The 22,795-nt window shown below is 38.7% G+C and overlaps 1 protein-coding gene across 1 annotated transcript in view; it reads right to left on the bottom strand.

Annotated features, from left to right (window-relative positions):
• grik3 (glutamate ionotropic receptor kainate type subunit 3) overlaps positions 1–22,795 on the bottom strand; it is a 107,809-nt gene that overhangs the window by 46,155 nt on the left and 38,859 nt on the right. The gene's annotated exons all lie outside the window — the stretch shown is intronic.

Here is a 22,795-nt window from a genome sequence, read left to right as displayed (position 1 = left end):
GTGCTGACTTATAACGCAAAACAGTGCAACAGAGGATCTGGTTACAATCAAAAGTAGCTCAAGCATTGGATACCGAACAACAGCTACTCTGAGGCCATGTCCACACATAGCCGGGTATTTGGGAAACCACATATATTTTAGCCCTGTCGTCCACACGAAACCGCAGCTTTACATCACTAAAAACAATATTTTCTGAAAACTCCGGTCAAGGTGAAGATTTTGGAAAACTCTGGTTTCATGGTTTCGTGTAGATGCCAGTAAATAAAGTTTTCTGTCAAATGTCACAGCTGAATGATGATTGGCTGGCACGGGTCTAACGTCAGAAAATTACTGCCCCTTATGTGTTTGGCATGCTTCGAGCTGCACTCACCAGCAGATTTGCCCGGTGCCTGTGGACTAATGAGGCGGGGCTACTCGTTTTTGAAAATACCCGGCTACGTTTGAACATGGTCTGAGAGAAGCCAGAACTTTCAGAGCTCCCCCTGGTGACTGGCTGTGATACATGTCCTAAAACCCACCAACTTTTTTATAACAGATGAAACAGTGGTAAAATTAAACTTAGCACAAAAAGGGAAGAGATTTGTGTGTGCGTTTGTTTCTTTGTTTTTGTCTTGGCAATAATTTTGTTTGGCACTGGCATAGATGATTTGGCAATTTTTTTTTTTTTTTTTTTTTGGGGGGGGGGGGGGGGTTGCAACCCACACACTCAACCAACACACTCAACTCTACTGCTCACCCCACAAACCCATGTCTCTTACAATTTTGGCACCATTAAAGAAGAAATGAGGGGGAAAGAATCTACCAAATGCAAAATATTTTACCTTTTGTGCTAAGTTTAGATAATGACTATAGATGTAAAATGTGTTCTCTGATACAGATTATTATTTAATAGTTGAATTAGTTTTTATCACATTGGTTGTTTAGCAATAGATCTTCTTTCTACAGAGTTTAAAGTTATATATGTTTAAGAGATGAGATTTAATGAGAGCTCCTGAGGAGAGACACAAGAATCGTTGATTCGCATAGCTGGAACCTTTTTTGTGTATGTGTGTTTTTCCGGTGCGACACCAGCCACAAGAATCGTTGATTCGCATAGCTGGAACCTTTTTTGTGTATGTGTGTTTTTCCGGTGCGACACCAGCCAGACTGTTTTCGCACATACTCTGGCTCTATTAGCGCAGGTGGTGATATTTTGACTTCACATCTCACTGGTTGTTCGTGCAATGGAAAATGATAGAGGGTGGAGACTCTGTGTATATAGAGAATGTGAAAGTCAAGATTTATCAAAATGATGCAATGACATTGGATTTTGGGCTACAGAGAGTTTAAAATGTATAGTGTTTCCCCCTCCCTAGCCTCAGTTTCATTTGAAATGCCGAGCTCATGAAAGTGACATGATACGATTTGGAATTAAACCTTAGTGGCTTGCTTCACTGTGTATAACTTCTGTATATGTGGCATGTGATTAATCTGCTAAGCCAAGTTGGTATCAAAACTTAACGCTTATATGATTTATCTTCTTAGCTTTATTGAACACCACCAATGAGAGGTGGTCCCACAAGTCTCAAGCAGACCTTGACAAATAACGTTTCATTGCAGTATAGCTTGATGTTTGATCCATCTTATTATATAAAAACTCATACATTTAGCTTTCTTTTTTAAATAGGATGTTCACACATCAGATAAGCTTTTCTCTATCATGGCCTCTGCGTCCCATATGCAAACAGTTGGTGTTCCGCTCCTCATACGTAATTGGTAAAGAAACAATCTTTACATGCCCTGTCAAACGTAAATCCCTGTGTGTCTCAGCTCCAGCCTTTAAGAAGACAGCTTCGACAGCTTCTTAAAAAGACGCCTGTAGGAACATCAGCTTATGGAGAGGCTGACTCCTCCACCTCCACTCTCATCAGATGATCCATTTCAAGAACAAAGCAAGATGTCTTTGCTAGCGTCCGTCATTACAGGGGCAAAAAAATTATATAAACAATACTTGAAAACGTTGTACTCAAGTTTATAACTTCATTGTCATCTTTGGAGAAGACTTTTCAAAACCTATTACACACAAAACGACATGCAAATAATTATTTTGTGAGGTCTGGTTTTATTTTCTGTCTAATTCTTAACTAGCCAGGAAATGTATTCAGAGATTTATTTATCTATTTTCCATGTATCCTTTTTTTTCCCCAGTATTCTGTAATATTTTGCCAAGATTTTAATACCCAGGCAGTATGTCGTAATGGGTAGAGTTTAAAGGGCGATTTCTGTATTAATACTTTTTTAATAGATCAGCTGTAGCAAAGATTCTTTATCTTTTATCTTGGGGGATTATTTTTAATTCCAAGGCAGAATTTTAAGACAACTTTTTATGCACATCAAACTTTAGCCTCTTTCATACTGCACTCCCTGCCATCATTATATTTCTGTAGTTATATATTGCACCCTGAAACAGTGAGAAATTTGTGTCACAGTGTGTGTGATTCACATCCTATTATGAGATTACAAGACATACGTACACACAGCATTGTTCTACCTTGAAGCTTCACTTTACCACCTTCTTCGCCCTTTTTGCCTCTGTTACTACCTCTGAGGGAGAACCAGCGGCTGAGTGACTTTGCGCCATCATTACACCTTCATGTGTTACACTTGGCAGACAAGTTTCTTCAGGGGTGTAAAAATCTGCCTTAAAATGGCAATGGAGGTGGTTTTCTTTTGTAGTGTTTGAGCTTTTGTTACATTTTCCTGAAATGGTGCCATTGCCCACAGTTGGAGGATTAAAGGACTTATTCATGAGTTATTCTAAAATGTTCCTTAAGTGCACATTGTCCATCCATTTATAATCCATACAGTGAGTGTATCTTTTTAAATAATATTAAATAAAACAAACACTAAAAGACTGATTAAAGCGGTTTATATGAGTCTGCTCTATGTAAATTAAAGAGCCCATAAAAGATGTTTTATTTGAATGTTTTGTGGTGCTGTTTATGTTTTACACTTTCATGCCCACGGTCAAGCACACACCCACAACCAACCAGCCGCGTATTATTCCACTAATCCCAGAGGATACCTGGTTTCAGAGAGCTGAGCTCCAGGATAGCACCTGTGACCTGCTGATGCCCCCAAACACAAAGTCCCCTGTTGTCTGGATCACAGAGTCATATTTCTCTGTGTTGCTATGGGCAGAGCAGTATTTCTGGAAGCCAGGCTCATCTCACTATTTATGAGTCAAAGCCTCCCTGGATTGCAAGGGGACGTGATGCATAAACCGCCCGGTGGAATGCGTCACATTAAAATAAATGAATCCTTCCATTTCATGGGGAAATCTCATTAGAGTACATTAAGTAATTGCTGGAGTATATAGTAATTTGACTGTTAAGAGGATAAAATGTGCATTGCTCAGAAGCACTTTAACAAATTTAATAAACAGAGGGGAACCTGCTCCTTAGGAGGAAAATCCTGTGGATAATTTGCTTTTTCGTTTTCAGAAGTCTGCCGTGAGCACAGCAGCAAGGCCTAATGTGCAAGAGCTCCTGCAACTCCCTGAAATATGGAGTTTTTTACCGCCCTGCAGAAATCACTCTAATGATGTAGAGATTGGAACATTGAGGAACATGTTTACAAGTTCCCATTTAAACAACTGCTCTGAGTGTTGGTTATTGCAGTGGGCGCAGGCAAATTGAGATGCATGAGTTTCAGACACTCAGTCAAAAGACTTCAAATTAGCATGTCTCCAATAGACAAGAACACAAAGGCCTTTAATTAGTCTCTGAGGTCCTACCACAATATATAAATCAGCCACTAATTGCAGCTGTTTCCATAATTTGTCCTTTGAGGACTTTGGATCGGCTGCATTCAAACACCACAGACTGATGTGAAGAGAGAAAGATTAAAATTCCACTTTATATCTGCAGAAATTAAACCCTCCCACCCAAATTTCACAGAAATCATAACACAGACAGTATGAAGGAATATGGTAGAGGTGGTGGTCCAAAATCAAGGGGCAATATTTGGTCCAAAAATATGAAGCCTATGTGAAAGCACTAACAGCCACAGTTCATCGAGTGTCCACTTGAGGCTGGCTACAAGAAGACCAGAAACCACATACACCACAAACCAAAAAACAGACTTTTACAGCATAAAAAACATGTACAGCCTGGATCAAAAAACAGAGTGAGGGGTTCAAACTCTCTTAGCAGTTTAGAAGATATTGAGATCTGAAGTTTCTCCAATTAGAGGCACAGCTCACTTGACAGACAAGTCTAGTGCCCTTGTGACAGAGACTACGTCCATATGTTATACAGTCTTCGTGCAAAATACAATGAAATTTACAACTGTTGTACACTCCAAAAAAAACTAGTCTGCAAACCAGTCTAGTCTCTAAATCAAAGCAAGTTTCCTATTTCTTAGAAGAACTTTCTAATTTTGCTGATTTGTAAGAGACCTGTCAACACAGCTCTAGGTCTCCTGTGAAAAAAAAAAAAAAAAACATTTACAGCCTGGATCAAAAAGCAAAGCTCTAGGTCTCTTGTGAGGATTTTAGTGGTATTAAAACAAACTGAAATTAATAATACCTCCTTGTGAGCTTTAAAACCTAACACAACTATCAGCTTTAAGGTTAACTATTCTATAAAATTGTCAAATACAAGTGAAACTGCTGCCACAGGGTGGGTGCCTGAAAAATGATAACTGATAACTCGCTTTACATGCTTTTGTAATGCATAAACATTTTCCTCAACAAAGACTCTCATAAGGTAATGCACTTGACTCTTAAAGGCAACATTAGAAGATTAAAAAAAAACAAAAAAACATGAATTACACGTAGTCACAAGATAAGCAAAGAGATACAAGTTCTTACTCCATCTCAAGGGTCTAAAGTCTGCCATAAACCAAAAGTTCTTCAGAGCTGAAAAGAAGTTTAACAAGCTTCTTTAGTCTGCAACTGCAACAATGCTTATGCATTGTGGAAGTACAAAAACAGGCTCATGAGAGCAGTTAATTTGGCCATAGAAAGGTCAAACTCCAATACAACACAATACACACATCAGGAATGCACAAACATGTTATCCAGAAAATAAATTATGCATCAAAACCCGTTTGTTTGATATAAAATAAAAGCCTTTGGTGATGTGGAAGAAAAACCAAGCTTAATTTTCATCTTAAATAGAAGCTTTATTTCAGTTTGGTCTCTAAGGCCCCGAAGGAATCGTCAGAGACATGCTGCACCCTGTCAAAATCAGAGGTTTCACTTTTCAGCTCTACATGCCCTTGCACAAATCCATGCTGTAGCATAAAAGCTCTGCATGTTATGTACCCACAAACAACGTGGGCAAGAGCACAAGCATAAAGCCTCCCTTCACTGTTATGTAGTGGCAGATTGCCTGCCAGCCAGCTTATAGTTTGCAAGGTTGGAATCATCTGGGTAACACTGAAAGACTTATTTTTAACATCTGCCACGTTAACCGACTTCAAAGAGCGTAAACTGAGGGACAGAATGACAGTGTGCCAAAACTAAGACATTACGCCAGGGGTTTTATTTTTTTATTTGTCTATCTGTCTGTTTTTTTAACATTTGACTTTCAGGATGTGTATTAGCTTAAGTAAAAAAGACCAGGTTGGAAGATTTTTTTTTTTTTTAATATACTCTTTTAGTTTTATAGCTTTGATACATGCCCACCTATTTTATTACATGTTTAATATGAATGACCACTGTACACAGACTGTATTTCTTGCAGTCTTAGGTTAATTTGTATTGATTTTATTTATTTTTTCATTGTATGAATTAAATCAAGTAGTGCTTTCTTCAATGAAGTCTTGAAGCAGCTGTGTTAAAGGTTCTGGCTTGCAATTGTACCAGCTATGGTTTTTATGTGATTGCTTTGGCTAGTCAGAGGCACATCTTTGGGGGTGGTCTATGGTGGCCCTGGCCTCACTTGAAATCTGATTTTACATCCCAGAATCCTTAGTTTTAAATTGCTATTCGCCTTGCCAGAGACAGTCTTTTACCAGAGGCTTTTTTAATCATAGCACATTTTCTTTCTTTAGTGCTTTGAATTAACACTTCGGGTAACCATCTTGTGTTACAGTCCTTAAAGCTCCTGTAAGGTGGTTTAAGTTGGTTAAAAATTCACTTTGAATTACTACTAAAGTAGTAATGGGTACTGAATAAGGTACTTTTATAGGTACAGACCGAATTCTGTAAAAAGTACTGGGTACCGATTCACATAAAATTAAAAGGTACCATGTTTGGGTACCTAAATGCATCCTTGTGACTGTGAGGGAGTGGCAGAGTAGGTGATTTTCCATGATAGACATGAACACAGCATTGCAAGTTTATATATGGGTTGAATATTTATCATCAAACAATCAACATTTTTTACCACATAAACAAACACAAAAGTACAGAAAATTGGTACCGTTGAGTATTAATACTGCCAGGTACTGTACAGTTTCAATGTGACAGGTACCCATCCTTATACTGGAGCCTTTTCATGGCTTAAAAATAAATAAATAAAAAGATATCTGATTGGTTTAAAATATGGCAAAGTCCGTGAAGTTAGTTATGTTGCCTGACACCCCTGGTGTTGGTAGGTGCCAGATATTTTTGCACTTTATATGAAAAGTATTTTTTTGATGCATTTGGCTGTTAAAAGAAAAACAGATAACTTTTCAAATTAGAAGAGATAAGAGACACTAAATATAACAAAAAAAAGAAGTTCCTTACAGGAGCTTAAAAGAACTGAGCTGAGAAAATTTATGTCTTGCCAGGCCGTAAAAATGTATAAAAAAAAACATCTATTAACCGTGTGATACTATAATGATGACAGTAAAAATAGGTAGTAAAGACAGGGAGGTTAACTGATTATATTTCCTGTGCCAGCTCTGCCTTTGTCGGTGCCCAGTTCAGCCACCCTTATCAAAAAGTCTGGGCACTCTCACCTCCAAGGTTGAGGACGTCACATTTACTTAGAGTGTTATGTTAACACAGACATTTTGTAAAGGAGACGTCTTTGTCCTGGCAAATCAAGAAATTGGCCATTTTTGCTGTAAGTTTAAACATTCTTGCAAATGACAAAATGTGCGTTTTAAGTGAATGCAGCACCCACGTTTTGAAAAACTAAGGCAAGGTCACTGCTTTTTGTAGCTGCTCTCTTAACTACTGAGGCAAAAGACTCTGATAGGATTGACCTTGTCGAGCGGGAAATTTGTGCAGAAGAGAGGCAAGTTCAGTGACCTTTCTGTTATTTTATGCCAAGCAAGACTCTGACCTTACAACCAGCTTCAGAGCAAAATAGAATCTGATTTCATTGCCTAAGTTATCCTTCTGAACCTTGCCAACCACATATTTTGGGGAGTTATGTCAGGACAGATAGTTTTTTTATTTATACATAGCTCAGAATCAAACTAAACAAACAGATGTGACTTTTCCTGCTTATCAACATATTTAAGTCCAGTAATCAACACACGTAGATAGATGTAAACCATACATATACAGTCAAAATCTTATTTTTATTGCAGTCCATTAAATGATAAATTGTGCCTGAGAAAACCAATTCCTCCCTGCCAGACAAACCATTGCAAAAGCCCAAACAATAAAACTAGCTCATTATGCTCTTGGATGCATGTGTGCTCGCTCACTGCATTTCTGAGTGTTGCTCTTTTGTACTTTCTTTTCACTGGTGGGATTCCCAATCTTCCAGTGAATAGCTTCCTGTCTCCCTGGATGTGCAACAGCACTCACTTTCACAATGATGGCAGCAAACAATGACCAGCACAAAGCTCATGCACACACACACACACACACACACACACACACACACACACACACACACACACACACAAACCACCACTAATGTTCGGAAAAGCAGCCAATTTTAGAAAGAATGTGTCGCTCCATAATTACTGGTAACAACACATCACTTGGGGCTAACTGTTATACAATACCGAGACCGGTGGTTAAGCTAGCCAACTCTGCTTTTTGCACCACACACAGCAGAGAAAGCATGCCAGGAATCTGTTTCATTTAATCGATGATAAGGATCACGAGAGGAAATTAACGTTGCTGGTTAATTAATGGTGTCTGGCAGAGAGTTAGCTCATTAGTTAGCAGAGTCACTGCACAGCATGAAGGTTCTGGGTTTGATCTTAGCCACGGTTCTTCTCCCCGTATTCGCTTGGGTTTCCCCCGCACAGCTTGTTTTTCTCGCTTCAAACACAAACAGGTCAGAAAGGCTCTTCAGCAGTCTATCAGTGTTGGTGTGAACGTGTTTGTGTGTTAGTCTGGGAGTGGATCAGTCATCTGTTCAGGGTTTTCTCATTCCTGTCTCTTAATGCTTTAATCAGCCTGTGACCCTTATCTTGAATAAAGGGGTACAAATGGATGAATGCTCGACTAAGTTTTTGTCAGATATTCCGTAATTAATGGTTCAAAATCACAGCAGATTGTGCTTAAGACTAATGTGATGAGTTTTGAGCTGGTTGTGAAATGGACTAAAAACATGACCATCAGCGGTAAGGTTGTGATATAATGCATTCTATTGGGGTGAACAATTGTACAGACCACGTTTCTGTCCATGTGCTACACTTGCTAATGCCTACAGCAGGCTACATCTGCCACCTGTCAGCTCTTATTGGCTTAGTCAAAGTGTTAAGTGAAGGATTACAAAGGTCTCCAGTGTTGATATTATTTAAAGGTGTGATAGAGGCGATGCAGCCCGACAGGTGTGTGCTGATGTGCTAATAGCTTTAAATGTGTTAATTGGAATCTGCCACATCGCGCCATTAACGGTGTAAAGGCCTCATGAGTCTGAAGAATGAATTTTAATTAAGGAATGTAATCTGACATGTTTGTTTTTGTGATGTTGCAATGGCAACAAGCAGGGCTACTACAAAACTTGTGTTTTCTTTTCTTTTTTAGCTTGAGCTTCCCTTTAGTTATGCTGACAAACAAGATTGAAAAAAGACTGGTAAAGCTAAAAAAAAGTGTTTTTCAATAGGTTTTATCAAAACACACTATCTAGTATTTAAGCTTATTATAACAGTAAAATAAGCCACATGATTGTTGATATCAGCTCTAAAAATAAACATTTCTGCTGATGATACAATAAAATAAACTGAAACAGAAGAATTAAGCCTTAAAGCAGCTAATGTTTACCACACAACAATTCCAGTCAACACTGACACTATACTAAGCTCTTATAATGCCAGTTTAATCCCTTTAATATGAGTTAAACTGTTATATCTTTCTGTAAACACATGGTCGCACAACACTTGTAATGAGACAGGGCTTTGTGTAGCCTTGCATAATAGTTGTGATTTAACTGGGACACATTCAATTGTCACTAGGCTGTGGGAAAAATACTGAAACAGTGCTATGAGATTCTGCTTTAGCATTAAATATTGAGGAGCTCTGTCCTAAAACTGTGTGTTTTAATAATTTAGTTGTAATTTAAACAGTTTCCTTTTTTTTTCATTATTTAACTTTGGGATTTTGGTGCCTGTATACAAATGACAGGACAGTAGAAATAGCAGGAAGAGGAAGATATACTTTATTAATCCCCCTGGGTGAAATTTGATTTTTTCCCTTTGGTTCACACTACGTGCTATACACACACGCACAAACAAGACTTTACACTTTGCACAGCAACATGCACTTCTGGAGAGTGGAGCAAACTGGGTAAGGGAAATAGGTTGTCACGTGGCAAAGGGCTGAAGGCTTGAATTGAACCCAGCCCACCTGCTTCTCAGACTACATCTTATAAACACAAGGCACACAATTCAACCACTGAGCTAAACTGACTTATAATTATTATTTCTGTTTATTTAAAGCTCACGTCAGGAGCTTCATGTTGTGTCTTTTTTTTGTGCCTCCACTGGCCAAAATGATACCATTTGGATCTATATTGATTTTGTCCTGTACATACAAACGTTTTCTGAGAAAAAATCTTCAATCAAAATTTTAAACACTGAGAAAATGACAATAATTGTCAACCATTGTAAAGGTTTGGTTTGCTTTAGTTTGTCATAAAAATGCACTATTATCAATTTCAGTCTGTTACATCACAACTTAAAAAAAAAAACTCATAAAAGGATCTTTAACCACTTTTACCACTGTATTTTAGAATTGAATGAACTTTTAAGTGCCCCAAATAAATAATGCAATGTTTATTTAATGCAAACTGGTAAACACAGCTTATAGGATATTGTGAATGGAAGCATATTGCCTTTGCTTGAATAATAAAGCAGATAAGAGCTTTTTCTCTGAAACAATGGTCAAATTAAACGAGAGCAGAAATATTAGCTAATCAAATTAGCCTTGCTAACTAACCTACAGTCATAACAGCATGACCCACTATAGCAGTAAGGAGGTGGGTTGCTTTGCCTTTTTCATTGATGAATCAACTGATGTATTGAGCAGCAGACCTCGAGTAAGAAAAATGCTGCTTAATTCGACATTATACAAAAGGTTAAGCAGCTTTGTGCTTGCCAAATTCATTTGAATTTATTTTCAAACTGTGAAAAATGAACATATTACCATTTGCTAACAAGATACAACACAACTGCTGACACTGACAGTATTTTAGTAATCTGTGGGAGGTTTGAAACACATGGAAACTCTGAAGAGCATCTTCATATCGACAGAATAAATGCCGCCATTTGAGTTTGCCTTAAAACTGAAGGTAGGCTAAATTGATCTTTTAGAGCCAAGCGATGCATCTACTTATGTGATAAATGGTTTATTTTTCTTAAAGAGTGGCAAAAAGAGCCAAAAAAAGAGATCCACACATTTTTACAAAGTCATCAAGTAAGGTGGAGCCTCCAGTCCAAGTATTAATAAATAATCAACTGTAGAATTTTGAATCAGTTTACAGTCAGACTGAGTATTTAATCACTTGTTTACTAAGAAAATAAAAGTGAGGGAGAGGTGGAGACTCCTTGTGTTGCAGTGGGTTTTAATAGAAAACAAAAACAAAAGGGCATCTTAATTAAACGGAGTCTCTTTGTACTTTCACGTGTGTAAAAAGCATAATACAATACGCAATATGTGACACTTGAAGGTGAAACAAACTGTTTCAAAACTGATGTTATTTTACCGTCTTCCAGCAGATAATTGTTGCAATATTTGTGCAGACTGTTCTGAAAGATATTATCTGTTTCAAGTCTCAGACAATGGAAATCAGGTAAAATATCTCCCTGTAGATTTATCACCTGAGAAAAAAAAAAGAACAGAAAAGCGATCATTTTTCATAGTGGGACACATTTGCTGGGCCCTCTCACTTCCTTTCTCTCTCTCTCTCTCTCTCTCTCTCTCTCTCACACACACACACACACACACACACACACACACACACACACACACACACACATAATTTCCTCTAGCAGAATAGTGCAGATAAAGCTTGCCTCAGTGTCTGTCTCTGCTAAGCTGACTAGAATTAGAGCTTTGTCATTCAGACTGATTCATCCAGTCTTCATTGTTGTCTTAATGATGTATTTAGCTTATTATTTGTAACCAGCGGCGACGCGGCTAATAATTGTTTCCTCAAATACTCTTTCTCGTTGTGGTCCTTTATGTTCCGTACAACGGCTGTTTATATTAGTTCTTACTTTAACAGCTTGTGCAGATAGTTCAAGTAAGTTCGGTTGTTTCCTCTGACCACAGAAGTATCCTCAAGTTGTTTTGTTACATTACAGGATTTAACTGTCCGTAATTATCATCATGTGGAAGTGCAAGCAGCAGGAACCTTTACTATCAATATTTGTCATGCAAACATGTTTAAGACTCTCTAACATCAGATAATGGCAGAAATGTGAAACTATAAAATAAAAGCGCAAGAAATCCAGATTAACTCTGAAACTCAGAATCTTTTCTTCAACATCTCAAGACACCGACCATCTTTGAGTGTCCCTGCATTTGGACAAATATCCGGTAATGCATACAGCTTTTACAACGTGTAATGTATTATCATATAAATTGAATTTGAGCCTCTAATGTTTGAGTCCATAATGAGAAAGGTTGTTTTAATTATGTTATTTCTTCCTCTTACTCGATGTCCACATTCAACCTCCATCCGGCTCCATCACAGCTGAGAGCCATTCTTATTTATTTGATACGATTAGTAGTACTCATGCAGCCCTATAATGTTGTGATATCTCCTCTGTCAGAGGACTGTCAGGTAACAACACATTTGTAAAATCTAATTTTATGCTCAAGTGGTTCTGCTTCTGCAATTTATCGCAGCTATCGCTCACCCGCTCTCTTGCTGCACGCTCTTGCTCGCCTTTTCCTTTTCCCTCCCTCTCCAGTCTCCACCCTCTCTTCCCGGCTTAGTGAGGTGTTTTGATCTCATTATCATTCCCAAACATTCACACCGGATAATCTGTCAGGGCGGGAGCCTGTGCTCTGCACCGTACAGGGCACCCCGGTCATGATTAGGGCTGTCGGGGCGTGCTTGCAATGAAAATCCCTTTTTCCTGCTTTATATACCAAACTAGAAATAATGGGTTTCGTTCTCGCTGCATGCTATAAAAATGTGTGTCAATTAACTCCTTTAGATGGGAGAAACTGCCTCAAACTGTAAAAGGACATTGTGGAACAACCCAGGAGGGACACAGTGGGACTTTGATGCCCTTTAACAAACCAAAAATCCCTTTCCAGAAACACTGCACAATGCACCGTGAACCTCCATTAGACAATCCAGTTTGACAATGCACGACACAAACACCCCCTCCCTTCTGTATGTGGCCTATTGTTATCACTGAGGCAAAACCCTCCCTGTGCCAAACCCTCACCTCTCCGCCAGTTCAATCACAGGCGGTGCCAGGAAAACGGGGAGCGAGACAATAGTAACTAATGCCAGGTGGACAGGGGCTCCTAGCTCTGCCAAGCTACCTGTGTCCGTCAGTGTCCCCATCCCCCCCATCCGTTTCCTCACCCACTGCCACCTCTCTTTGTCCACATATGGTGGCGGAAACACGCAGACCAGCAGCTCTGGCACCTCGTCATACTGGAGACAAAGGTGGCCAGCAGCAGGAAAAAGCTCCTCACAGTGCAGAAACAACAGCTTTGGAAGGTGAACCTGAAAACTCTTTGTGAGTGAGTGTTTGAAGTTCTAACATGATAATAGATTCAGGATGAATGCTGTGTGCATGGAAAGGGATAATAAGCAGTCTGATTGTGACCTCTGGCTTTAACTGGCTTTAGATAAGCACACATGCTCTCCTATGCTGAGGTAAAATCTACTAAACAAATGCAACACAGATTAAAGCTCCTGTCAGGAGTTTTTATCCATTCACAAAACAAAAACAAAATGAATATTTCATGATATATGAAGGGGAAATTATGGATTTGTATTTCTTATATTGTGATTTTTACATCTAAAAACCCCTGGAAGGGATAGGTTTCAGTTGATTTGACCTCTTGTATGCAAACACAACATGTGTCTTTAAACAGTCTTTTGCAAGATTACTGATGATTCATAAATGACAAAGTTGAATAATAATGTGACTAACTGGAAAGTTCCTCAGTGGATTTTATTTATTATTATTATTATTATTATTATTATTATTATTATTATTATTATTATTATTATTATTATTATCATTTTAAATTGGATGATATAAACAGGAAACTGTGACAGTCTCAAAATATTCTCCGGTTGTTTCTTTTTGCATTGTCTCAAATTTTATAAGTAAAAGAATACTGGAAGTCAAAGTACAGATGTAACTCTTAGTGTCAAGTTAAAAGTTAAAATCCTTTAAATTTCTTTGAGATCAGTTTGACCTCCATAGAATCACCTGTTAAAGAGTCTAACAACTAACAAGAAAGTAATGATAATAGTATCACAGTGTGACTTTAATGGCAGCATACTCCTTCCACTGATTTTTTTTTTCAGCAGTGTTTCATGCCTCCATCCCCTCTTTAAGACAAACCGTATGATAAAAGGTCTTATCTGATTAATTATCTCAAAGTAATCTCTTTAGCCTCAGTGTGACACCATATTGTGCCTTGAAGATACTCGTGGATAATAACATAATGATAATAACAGAGCAGCATTGTCCTGGTATGCCCTCTTTAACTATCCTCACTTACATCATTTGATGCACTTGTGCAAAACTCTGCAACCATTTCCGTTCCGAAATGCAGAAGTGGCCTGTAAACAGTTTACCTTTGTGTGTTTATTGGGCATTAAATCAATACAGAAACCCTTACACTAACACTGCTTTCAGAAACTTTGACGCATCCACATTATAGCCACAATAGAGGGATGTCTCATAAAAATGAAGGAACATAATTTATCTATGCATGACATAACGCCATTGGTGCAACTAAAAGAGTACCTACATGAAATAAAAGTGACAAACTATGATTATTTTTAAAGCTAATTACAGTATGTTTCCAGAATCTGGCAGGAAGAAGCTATTTTTGGAGGAAAACCAGCTGTTATGTAAACAAATGAGGGCTTTCCCAAAGTCGTCAAGAGAAAAGACAATCTGAAGCCTGGAACATTTTACATAATATTTTAACCCTCATCCCACTCAAATCGTCAGAGCAGCAAAAAACAAAGTGACAGAAAATCAAGAGCTGCAGACTCGCAACAGACCACAGGAGGGATGATCATTGTTTGTTCAAAATATAGGTTGTCATTTATGAATACATGGCCATGCATGCATCCTCCTTCCAGGTTACACTTTATTTGGCAGGAAAGCGGAATTCAGAGATTTCACAGCGCCTTAGCAGAGTAGCGCTGTGTACCTTTAGACAACAGCTCTGTTAAATGATGCAGCACCTTCCTTTCATCCAACGAGACCACAGTGTTAACACAGCAGGGGTGTCATGCAGAAGACGTTGGCATGAAGAAATGTAGACTTAGTGAGTAAAAAAGTAAAATCTGGCTTTCACTTTAATGGTGAAACATATGGACAAATCCTAGGTAGGACAATGAGATAAACAGAAGCACATGTTTTGTAAGTGCCTGGTACTTAAATCGCAATTATTACTCTAATCATTATTTTTTTCCTGTGCTGTCTTTTGGTAGAATGTCTTGGAGCATTTTTCACTTAAATCTTTTTAAAAGTTACTAAAAAGATTGATGTGAGGAACAATTTAAAAACTACTTTAAAGTATTTCATTCTTGTGCTTCATTTTATGTTGCAATCAATGTGTTGTGACAAGTGTCAGGAAACTAGCAGGCGCACTGCAGTGCTTTAGCTTCCCACCCCAAGGCCTCACATAGAGTTTTATGTTCATATTCTCTGTGACGGGTCACCCGGGAGCTGCAGGGCTTCATTTTCATTAGCAGCACTTCAGAGGGACCTTTTAATTTTACGGTCGCAAACCTGTTGCACACAAATGGACTTATCCTGAGGGTTAAAGCAGCAGAGTTGAATGTATGGTCTCTGAAGTGAAAGGTTAGATAACTACTGAGGATATAAAAAAAATACTGTGCAGCGTAATTGACATTGATTTTACAACTAAAGGTGCAATTAATATCAAGGCCTGTGTGTTTACCCCTCAGAGCAGCTTCCAAGTCTGGACGAAAACGGAGAGGCATTGTTTAATTTAGGCCAAGTTATTACCGTGCAGTTTTGACAACCACTTAGTTGCTTTAATGCGTTACATAATTAGAACAAGAGTTTTAGTTCAGCATGGTATAAAACTCTTTGACAGTGCTATTATCAGCGCTCACACTCGCAAGTGACTGTCTTTGCTGGGGGCAGGATAAAAACAGGACGTATGTATCTTTTTATGATCTCTTGTCAGTAAACACATTATTATGGCTTATGCAAGACAGAAAAGCCTTGCAAAGCTAGTTTGAAACCAAACAAAGCCAAAAAGATGCTGTTAGGTTAGACAGAATAAACTTGATTAATGTACAAAACTCAAATAAAGCTAAATTACATCCTTACAAAAAGGGACCTTGAGCTAAGAGGTTGACATGGGTCTGAAGACAAGAGTCACCCTGTTTTTCAAAGTCATTGCAGGCACAGCTAAATATAAAATCTGCTCCACTTATTATTGGATGGACCACACATGCAAAGTTAATGTAGACAAATGAGGGGGAGGTGCAGGTCATATCGTTTGGGACACCTCTGGCTGCTTTTCTGGGACAGGAGGCACTCAAATGGAAATTCAGTGTGTCTGCGGGAGCGTTCACAACCTCTGGAACAAGACCAATCTCAACAAATCTAAATTGAAGCCCCCGGCGCTCATTTTTATCCACCTTCTCCAACTTTTTTTTTTTTTTTTTCGGTGGCATGAGGAGGGAGATTAGTCCCCCCGGGGCACGTAGGAGGGCCATGTACTCGTGAGGATTAGCAGAGAGCGCCGAGCAGTGAATGTGAGGGAGCAGTCAAGCGAGGGACATTAACTGATACCTTCTGAACGAATTTTCGACATTCATAGAATCTAAATTTGAGTTACTACCGGAGGACTGTTTCTCAATTTTACACGCTGCTTTAAAATCTGTCATTTTAAAAGCCTTTGACTGCAAAAAAGTATCCTTAATGATTGGCTTTAAAGCACATTCCCTCCTGACTGTATGTAAATCAGCACATTTGACTGCACTGATGTGACTGACAGCCGACATGAAACCTCCCTTGTAAACACACCGTCCACGGCTGGTTGTGTAGATTCATAAAACAGGCGAGGCAAGATAGATCTGTATTTGTATCACAAAGCATTTTATGATCTCTATTTCAGAGAGCACTTGTGAAATGAAAATATCAATCTACAGCTTCCAGACGCATCCCAATCGTCCCAGAGATGATGAGACAAAACCAAACGATAACACGAGAGGCACTGTGTGAGGAAACTGTCGCCTACTTGTTGTGTCCTGAATGAGAGCCATTTACTCTCAGTGTGCAGAACAAATAGAGCCCAGCTTATATTTTAGTTCCTTTTTCAAACATGGCTCCACTATTGTAGGTTTATAATAAAAGCTTCCTGTTTTATCACAGAGCACAAGCATTACTCCAGAGCACTTTGCACTGTCTTTTAAAGCCGATTAGAGCAAGAAGAAGAAGGCCGCAGCTCATCCTCGCAAAAGGCAGGATATTTACATTTCAGTGCCATGTGCTGGGAATTTTAATTTGCCTCTTTACAATTTAACACACCGGCTTCCTCGCAGTTTCACACACGAGTGCTTAATGGCTTCGTTAACATCCTGAGGGACTTTTCCTCATTACCTGATCTGGTCAGCTCTGACAGGTGCAACCAGTCTCATCAGTGATCTTTGTTCGGATGGTGCCAAGTGCACCCCACCCCTCCAGCGCCATCGATCGTGGCGAAGCCGGAATCAAAGAAACACATGTGAGTCAAAAAGCCAGAGCACGAAAAGAGGAAACGCCAGTCAGCAGCAGAAGGGAATAATTCTAATGAGATCAGTGCCCTTGACAAAAATATAGAGCCCAAAGTTAAATGTCTAAATTATTCCTGTATTGCCTCATGGAGTATCTTTGGACACAGACCAAGAACACCATTAGGACATTTTAAACAAACCCATTAAGTATGTGTTTCATTACACAGGTACTGATACAGTCATATTGCCATGCTTTATCAAAAAGCTTCTGATTTGGCATTTGTTGTCCTCAATAGTTCCAGCCAAAAATCAATAAAAAAATAAAAAAACCTCTAACAAATTAAAAATAAAAAAAAATCAGAAAAAAAATTAAACACATCACAAACTGAATTCTTTCCTGAAGATCAGTGAAGCTATCAAGTATAAAAGCCAGATCTTCAAACAGATATAAATGTCCATGAACTTATTTTCCAAGTATTCTGTGATGCTCAGAGCCTTCTTTTTATTTTTTGTAAAGCTTGTTTTTGTAACTTGTTGAAATAGTTCATTTTACCTGAGGTTCCAAAAGACGTTTTTTCAGCACCTCTCTTCCCTCCAACATCTTCCAAAACCCCCAACATCTTGTTTCCTCACTCCTCTTGCCCCCCTCCCTGTGCCCTCCCAGTGATGGTCACACACTCTGCACAGCATAAATTGTCTTCACTGCTGCCTTTGATCCTTGACATGGACATGGCATCCAGCTAAAGCAGCCCGGCGTGGAGCACTGACAATCAGCCCACACTTTGTTGTTGGGAAGAACACATAACATGTGTGCACCTTGTGAATCGCCTACACAACAGACTGCACATCATGTCTGCTCAGTCACCTGAGAAACACAGAGGAAATATGGACCTGTCTGAAGCAGAATGCGGATTTACAGACAGACTAAAGGTAGTTGAGCAGACATCTGGTGTGAGATGTTCTGTTTATGGTAAGACAAATCACTTTCACTAAGCAGAGTCATGTAAAACAGTCAGGAGCCATGGGGCCTCTTCATATGTAACTATAAATATCATCATCAACGGGCCGCCCATCATGACTCAAACCCTGATGCTGCCCAGTCACTCTATTACACTCTTGTTAAATCTTAGTTAGTCTCCATGTTATGTCTGTGTATTGCAAATTTGTATGTATAATATTCAAATACCAATGTAGTACTTTCATTACATTTTATACCAAGCTGTCGGTGACAATGCATTAAACTGAAGGCCTGAAATTAACACAGTGTTTGTTTTTGCAGTGCACTCTATTTTTGTCTCTTACAGCACGTTGTAGTTGAGCTGCTGCTCCTGCTTGTGACATACTGGGAGATATCAGCACTACAGTGCTTTTGGGCTGCAAATTTGACCTAAAAAAAAACTACCACGGGGCTCAGTAGACTTATCAAAGGTAATATGCACTTTGTGTCAAATGGAATTCATTTTTTACCACAAAAGTACTTTGAGTTTGAGCTACTACATGCATAAAAGTACAGCTAATCAGATTGATAAAAGGCGTAAGAGCCACTAGAGTACTGCTTTGGGTTGTGCAAATCACTCCAGACAATAAAAAAGCACTTGTGAAATGGGAGGCAATTGACAGTCTCAGTGTCATGAACATAGAGGAAGACTTGTATTCATTTGTTTCCCCAATCAAGACTCCAGACTTAATAACTGATACACTGTTGATATGTAGTTGTTTTAAAATGCAAAGTAGAAAGATTAGAATCCATTATCTGTTGGTTTCTAAGAGCTGGAGTCCACATGATTATTTTCATTCTCTTATTTTTTTCTATTTCAGTTTCTCAACAGTAATGTTCCCTCTGGTTACTGTTTATAAGTTTAGCATAATGCAACAATACCACCAAGACCTACAGTTTCAACTTACTTGGCAAAAATCCAGGTTCTGATTTCAATAGTCTCTCATAACTTCTGAAACACGAGTATAATATCTTTGAAAACCTGGCTTCACACTGGGATTTTTATCCAGGTACAAAGTCAGCTATTATTGGGTTGTTGACCTAATAATAGCAGAGACAGGCCTGTCTATCATCTCTAATTATAATACTGATTCTGTTTTTTACATTGCGCAAATACTTCCAAGCTTAAGTAGATGGGAAATGTAATATTGATCCCTGTGGTTGTAGTTTCATTGTGTTAACTTTTTTTTTTCCTTTAAATGTTCTTATTTTTGAGCCCTGGTTGATGACTAAAGTAGTATTGTATTGTTGAGTGTATCTAACATACCAAATCAGATACAAATTATGTTTATAATGATACAACACATTATGATGAAATTAGTGGGGAAGTTTGGCATTAGTCCATAAAGTTCATTAAACCATCTACTGATCCTCTAAATAGTGGCTAAGTGAATAATCTACTAATTTAATCTGTAAATGTTAATGTGACTAACTGCCAGAGATACCTGAAATTTGATTACGAAACAAAGCTCATTTATAAACACGTATATACTTCCTTGTGGGTTCTCGTAATTAGACCATTAGTCCATATCACTGACAATTAAGCTATTTACTGGTTGATGCTATAATGAGTTGGCTTCATGCACTGTACATTTTACAGTAACCTCAACCCACTTAGAGTGAAATTTAAGGACACAAATGGAGTATTATCATAAACTCAGTACCTCTCACTCTTTTTTGGATGATACATTACATTTAAAGTACCACAAGGCCACACGAGGAATCATAAAAACTTCATCTTCCCGTCTGCAGAGAAAGGTATGCTACCAGAGCCGACGGGCATTTTCCTCTGCCAAATGAAAAAGGCAAGAAATCTCAAATGAAGTGAAAAAGGACTGAGGCAAATCCATACCTCACACTCACCCCAGCTCCTTGTGCAGTCAGGTCTCAGTGCTTTTATCTGGCAGGCCTAATACTATTGATGGGCTGTTGAAAAAGAATAGAAAATCCCCTCGCTAAAATGGCATTTTGGCTGTTTAGCATTTGTGGGAATACACAGTAGGAGCATTATGGGAGCAGATTATTTATTTTGAATGAGAGGCAATTCGATTCCTGGGGTCCAATGGGAGAAACTAAAATGTGTTCCTTGTGCAAAACAAGCGGCCGAGCAGGGACTTGAGAAATCATTTGGGGGGAGAAGAGCGAGCGAGGTGCTGAATTGAATAATAACAAAAAGCGACAAAGCCAACAAACTCGAAAACCTCAAGCTGACAAGTTCATTACCCGCTGAAACCACCTGACTAGCAGCTTTTCTTATGAGCCTTCCACTAATAAAAGGTTTGAGAAATAACTGCTCACACTGCACATTCCATTTGGCCACCACAATGCTTGTGGCTGGGTGTCAAATCAAGGTCATGTTTTTAATCCCATATTTCCCCTTCTCAGGTTCAAGCTTTACTATATCTGCTGCTACTTATCAAACCAAGTATGTTTCTCCTTCATTATTTAACTGCAGAGGCTGCAGCCTGTCCACTTCATACAAAATGCATCTTGATGAATACCAATGAGAGCTAAATCGAGATATTTCAAATGATTAGACAGAATAAGAAATATCAGGGCTTTTATGTGGTGTGATGAGGTCATAGACACACACATGAATATGAGCAAGACACAAGCTTTGGCATATAAACCAGAAAATACACAGAGAGCAGATGTAGCTAAACCCACGGAGCCTCCTGTGCACAAATCATACTGTTTATCCCTGTTGCAGCAATATGCAACATGTTCCAAAGAGGCCCAAACTTCATTGATGTCAACATTTTAAGGAACTGTTCACAACAGGAAATACAAATTTGCTGAATGTATCTGTTGAAGTACAATATCAACTCAAACCATATACATAATCTTGAAATTCATTTATGGATAAGGCATCTTTTAGTGCTACAAGCGATACACAGGGACATTTCTAGGTCCTGGTTTGAACTTGAAATGTCAAAAGTAGACTTACCAAGACATGATAAAGTCTTTTAAAGCTCATGTGAGGAGTTTTTGACTTGTTATGAAGCAGAATCAGATTAAAAAGAATTCATCTAAAATGCCTACGAAAGCAAATAAGACCACCAACCACAAGACTGGCCTCCTTTTTGTAACTGCTGTGAGTAGGTAGATATATCCTAATTATCTTGTCAAAAGATAGCTTAATGAAGTTTTATGTGTCCAAAAATGCTACAAATGCTTGTGCAGTAAACAACAAATATGTAAGAGGTACCACTCTGTCCACAGGAGGCCAAAAAAAAAAAAAAAAAAACACAAGCAGAAATTTCCTCACAAGAGTGTTGAAATAAAATCACAGTTTGATCCAAAGTTATATACACTATGAGGTGTTTGTTTTAATTTAAACCAATGGCAGAGTGTAATTCACAATGCTAGCATGCTAGCATGTATGGACACTCACAAAAAAGCAACATACAAACTAAGGGCAGCCATTAGAAAATGAAGCAGATGTGTAAGAGTTAAAGGCTGCAGTTCCTCAAATGCCCACTAGAGGCTGACCCCAAAACCCAAAGAGAACCCATTGAAACCCATGTAAAATGCCTCAAAGCCAGTCCCAGTATAGTGAAAGCTGTTGTTGAGCTCTAAAATGCTTTTTCAAAAACCCCTGAGTGATACAACTGCAATCATATCCATGGTAAATCGTAGTTCTTAATGGCACTTAAAGTGGTGAAAATTTTCTAATACATTTTCTAAAAATCTTTTGCTGACCTAATTGTGGACATTACAGGATTTGAAACATGGCCTGATAAGCCAAAGTTTTGTTCTGTGCATGCATAAAAGTGACAATGTCCAGGGAAAATAATGCTGGCAGTGCAATATCCAAATCATTGTAGTTGAATATATACATCAGTTTCAGGGGAGCAGAATCATTACTGCAGGAGTTTGATGTACTCTGTTGGCACAGAGACTATAATTTCAGTGCCTATAAATTTTGATGAGGCCCTGACCTTTAGCCTGCAACACAAACAGAGAAAAATGCAGTGCTTCCTTGATGCCAGTATATTTATAAGGCCATATGCCAGAATGACACAACTAAATCCTCCTGACCAGTCTCAAGAGTGCTTGAGGGATCAAGAGACCAAATCCAGCATAACACCCGACCTAAAGAGAGCACACAGTGTAGTGAGAGGACAGGCTGGCACACAGAGAAACAACCATGATATGCTTGCTTCCTTAAGGACTAGTTAAGAAGCAGTTATTCTGACCGCAGTACTTGAAATGTGAAAGCTGAGATACTGTAAAGCCGGTGAGTGGATGGAGTCAAGGACCTATTTTGCCATTCAAAGCAGAGACCGCCTGGAGCAGGAAGATGTTTGAAGGAAGTTGAATATGAGCCGCTCTACCTCGTCCATAATATCCTGTTACAGTTTTCCGAGGGGGCATGGCAGACTGCGGAAAATCAAGTTGTACAGCTGCGTAACTGTTGTGCATCACTGAGTTTATATTTCAAACATCAGGGGATCCTCTCTGTCAACTTTTAAAGGACACTGCGCTAAATCATGCTGAGTGT

The sequence above is a fragment of the Halichoeres trimaculatus genome, unplaced genomic scaffold, assembly GCF_033239565.1.
Source record: "Halichoeres trimaculatus isolate MK-OKI-2021-1 unplaced genomic scaffold, fHalTri1.1 fHalTri1_scaffold_12, whole genome shotgun sequence".
NCBI lineage: Eukaryota > Metazoa > Chordata > Actinopteri > Labriformes > Labridae > Halichoeres > Halichoeres trimaculatus.
The sequence above is the reverse complement of the archived record's forward strand: the minus strand, read 5'-3'. Positions and strand labels throughout refer to the sequence as shown.